Source organism: Nelumbo lutea, chromosome 1 (assembly GCF_056320005.1).
Source record: "Nelumbo lutea isolate HS-2025 chromosome 1, American lotus-T2T, whole genome shotgun sequence".
Taxonomy (NCBI): domain Eukaryota; kingdom Viridiplantae; phylum Streptophyta; class Magnoliopsida; order Proteales; family Nelumbonaceae; genus Nelumbo; species Nelumbo lutea.
In genome coordinates, this window is record NC_142684.1 from 21417475 (window position 1) to 21422363 (window position 4889).

At 34.0% G+C, this 4889-nt stretch overlaps 1 pseudogene across 1 annotated transcript; it reads right to left on the bottom strand.

Annotated features, from left to right (window-relative positions):
• Window positions 1–2919: 2919 nt before the first annotated feature.
• On the bottom strand, window positions 2920–4368 carry LOC148873889 (1-aminocyclopropane-1-carboxylate oxidase 5-like; annotated as a pseudogene). The gene is made up of 3 exons (XR_016105319.1): window positions 4204–4368; window positions 3781–3994; window positions 2920–3653 (listed from the first exon to the last, which is right to left on the bottom strand). The product of XR_016105319.1 is annotated as a 1-aminocyclopropane-1-carboxylate oxidase 5-like (transcript).
• Window positions 4369–4889: the final 521 nt, after the last annotated feature.

Sequence of the window (4889 nt, forward strand, 5' to 3'; positions counted from 1 at the left end):
CTGAGCCTTCTTAGAAATCAAGAATTTCAATTTGTATACTGATAGAGAATATGGGTTGGAGCCGCTTGCATTTATTTACAATAGAAGGAAACTGGAATAAAATTTTATCAAAAGAATCATCTTTTTATCACATAATAGAGTACAAATACTTCAGCCTTTTTGGAAATAAAGAATTTGTATAATGATAGAGAATATTCTCCTTGGCAAAAAGTAAACCTGGACCCAAGACGACATCACTCCTGTCAAAATGAAGCACAAGATGCTTATCTCCATCAGGGGATTTGTGTCGTGACTTGTATAAGAAGGATGCCATCTAATGAGTTGTATTCTGCTTAGCAAAAGAAAAAAAAAAAAAAAGTAAGTAACCTTTTTTGTTTTTCATTAGATAGTCACTAGGTCTTGAAAACAAATATGTTGGATTAATCATGAAACTTGTTTTGAGTGAGTAAAGCTACTAATTATATGATGTATTCATCATCATCATCCATACTTTATTCCAACGGGTTGGTTACATGAATTCTATTTTGTCAATTTGTTCTATTTAAAGTTATATCCATTGTTAAATTATTAATGATTAAATCATTTTTTATCATTATCCTTGTCCTTTTTCGTCTACCCCTAGCCCTTTTACCTCTTTCAACTTGTAATAAACTATTTCTAATTGATGTTATTGATGGTGTTCTCTGCACGTGACCAAATCATCTTAGTCTACTTTCTTTCATTTTTTCACCTATTGGGGCTATTCCTATGTTCATATTGATGGCTTCATTCTTAATTCTATCATTTCTAGTTATTTTTGCCCATTCATCTTATCATTCACATTTTTGCCACACTCATTTTCAGGACATTTTGTTTCTTGAATGCCCAACCCTTTGCTCCATACAACATAACTGGTCTTACAACTGTTTCATAGAATTTTCCTTTTAGTCTAAGTGGTATTTGCCTATCACATAAAAGTCTAGATGTACCCTTCTATTTTGCTCATTCTCCTCTAATTCTTTGGGTGACATCTTCCTCAATCTCTCCCTTCTTATGGATTATTGAGCCAAGGTACCGGAAATGGTCACATTGAATTATATCTTGGCCTCTAATCCTAATGTATTCTGATTTATACTCCTATTAATACTAAATGTACATGTCATATACTCTGTTTAAGTCCTAATAATTTTAAAACCTCTGGCCTCTGAGTCATTTGCCCATAAACTTAACTTTGCATTTAATCCGTCATTAGTTTCACCAATTAAGATAATGTCATCATCTGCAAATAGCTTGCACCTTGGAACTTTATCCTGAATATGTTTAGTATAATTAGGAATATCATACAATGATATGTTATGTTGGTCATGCTTTAAGGTCTTTTTCACCTAAGTATCATGATTATTGCTGTATACATAGACCATTTTAAGGTTTCAGGCTTGGCTTGCCAAGTTTTCTCCAAGTTTGGGCTTGGCTTAGCTCATTTTGCTCTTTCATGACATTAGGCCTATCCAAGTCTAATAATAATGCCCATAATTTGTTGGCACTGGTCATAAACATATTAATCCAATTGGTTGGTTTGTTTCCTTTAAATTAAGATTCATGATTAATTAAAGTTATTTATGTATACTTTTTTTAGTAATAAAATAAAATTTATCAAAAAGGGGAAAAGAGAATGATACAAGGAAGGTGACCAGAAGTTTGAATAAGCTTTTGCCTTTGAGCAAGGTTTAAAATATCAAAATTGTGTATTGTATTGGTAAACTCGGATACAAATACGTATTATAATATGTTTGAATACACGTGGACACATTAGAAAGATAGATGCATTTGGATACATTAGGAAAAACTCCTACAAATCCCACAAACACTTCAATAAAAGTAAATTTAAGGTTGAAATAACTATAAGGTATAAATACATGAGAAATGCACACTTTAATAAATTATATGAGAAAAAACACTACAATCAATAATACCAATAGTCTAGAACAGGTAAATGTCGTGCAATAACTTTACTAACAATATATCAAACAATGTATAAGCTTCCGATCTACTACTTATTTAACATTTTTGTATAAATAATAATTTCTATTTCTTCAAATAATCAGTATGTTTTATTTATTTATTTATCGAGGACTAAATTATTAATTAATGACTTACAGAAATATATAATTTTAATCTAAAAATATGTAAGGTTCATTAGATTTTCTAAGATACATATAATATGTAGTTCAGAATTTTCAATCGATAGTCACTAAATACTAATATAATTATTTATTACTATTTTTATTTATGTAAGTTACCAAAAAATAAGATAAAAAGATCACCTTTGATATAAATTGTTGTTGGATCAATGGGTTTGATAAATCATTAATAGAAACCACTTAAGGTGTATAAAATTAATTGTTTATGTAAATATTGGAATTTTCTATTTTTTGGAATATATCCAATTAAACAAAATTTCCCCTTTTTTTCCTATGAGAGAGAGAGAGACGTATAAAATTAATTGTTTATGTAAATATTGGAAATTTCTATTTTTTGGAATATATCCAATTAAACAAAGTTTTCCCCTCTTTTTTTCTATGAGAGAGAGAGAGAGTTTTACAAAATTTTCCCCTCTTTTTTCTATGAGAGAGAGAGAGAGAGAGAGAGAGAGAGAGAGAGAGAGAGAGAGCGCAATACAAACCCATATTGGTGAAAATAGAAAAATAGCTCCTAAAAACGACCATAAAGGAATGAAAGAAGGAAAAGCAAAACTTAATTATGACAATGGAAAATGCATTTTATACATATGTAAATAATATGCAAATCAAACCTTGACAACTACACACATCTAAATATACACTGTCACCCTAAACTAGATAGAAGGAAAAACACCCGACCCATCTCATACAAACACACTAATTAATAATTATATAGGAAGAAAGCCTCTAGGCTTGTGCTTTAGGACTAATTAATATATACTTCTATATCACTAGGTGCCCAAGTCACAGACAACTGAAGTGTATGCATTATTACTAAAATGATCTCTTACTCACTCTCACATATATCTCCTTACATGGCCCCTACAGCTTGGAACCTCGGTTCCTTGGGGAGAAACTTCTGCTCTGCATATACAGACATGTAATCACCAAACACAAACTTTAGGTAAGCTTGACTCATCTCTTTGACAACTGGGTCCATTACTTCTGGGGCAGGAGCTATTGTTGCTTTCAAGGATGGGTTATAGAAGGAGGCAATGGATCTTCTGTTACCATCAGGAGTCACCAGTACACGGTGCCAGACGCTCTTGTATCGGCCATTACTTATTACCTCGATCTGATCCCCGGTGTTGATGACAATGGAGTCCTCTAATGGTTGGACGTCAATCCATTCTCCATTCTTTAGGATTTGCAGGCCGTTCACCTTGTCGTCCTGGAACAGCAGGATGACACCTCCAGCATCTGTGTGGGCTCGAAGGCCATTCACCAGTTTTGGATGAGGACAAGGTGGGTAGTGGCTGACTTTGGTGCCAAATAAAGCCTGGTTCTCCAGCCCATCTCCACCATTGAAGACCTTCTTAATGTATCCTTTTGGTAAACCCAGATTCTCATCCATTACCTCCATCACTTTCTCTGCCAGTTTCTTCAATTCTCTTCTGTATTCTGTCATGGTTTCTCTGTTGTCAATGTCAGTTTCTGTTAGAATGTCTTCAGATATTGGAAATAAATCCAAATGCAAGTATTGAATTTTATTCTATGATAACTAAACATGAATGAAGTATAACTCTAGTCCTCCATCCTCAGTTGAAGTCTGGGTTCTGGCATGGCCACTCAGTACTGTCATCAGTAAGAGTGAATACATCCTCCCAATCCACATTCTCCAGCTTCTCCCCAGTAGTCTTGCCTTGCACCAAGTCGTTCAACAACTTCACAGGCGTGGAGCTCTTGAATCCTTCTTCTCTTTCCATCTTATAGCACTCAGAACACACCTTCTTCACCCTCTCCAAGAGCTCCACAGGGATTCCATGGTTCACCAACTGCGACAAAGAGCAACAAACACTTCAATCTTGTGATGCTGGAAACAAGATAAAGAATAATAGTTTATGAAGATGTTGATGCATGTAACTCCTATTATGATGGACTTAATATATTAGCATCTTCTTTTAATACAATGCGATGAATTGTTTATCAACTGAATGTCTTGTAAACCATGAAATATATTTGCCTAACAACTATTAATATATACCTGGAAGAATCCCCATTCCTCACAGCCATTTGCAATCTGAGCCATTGTCTTAGCCCTCTCCTCTCCATCAAGTTTTGAAAAGTCGATCACAGGAATCGCCATTAAAACCAAAGATGTAGTAGTACTACTGTAATATTACAGGAAATTAATACTAAGGAAAAATAGAGAGAAGGGGGAGGGGGGAGGGATTATTATTGCACCCAAGTGCTTACCAGTGACTGGATGTGGGTATATGGAACTGCGTATAGGCCTCCTTTTATAACAAATTTTAAGTCTATCCTCTATGTCAAATTGTCAACTCCTCATTGTTTAATCAATCTTTCTTCTTAAATAAACCAGCTCTTAAGGTTTGAGAGGTGTCGTTTATTGATCATTTTGTTAAATTAATAAACACATAAGGTTAATACTTGGTATAGAAACCATTTCAAGTGAAAATCTCTCTCTCTCTCTCTCTCTCCGCAGTGTCAGCCTACTACTAATGGTCACCAAATCTGCTCCACCTCCCATTATCTTGTATGGGTGACAAGAAATGGTAATTAAAATAATAAACTGACTCGTAAGCATGATTTGAGGAATAAGCAAGGCATACTGGAGGCGACTTTGATAAGAGAAGCTAACATTAAAAGATTTCTTTAATAGAATGTCAACTCCCTCACAATTCAATTATTCTAATATATGAATTAGGG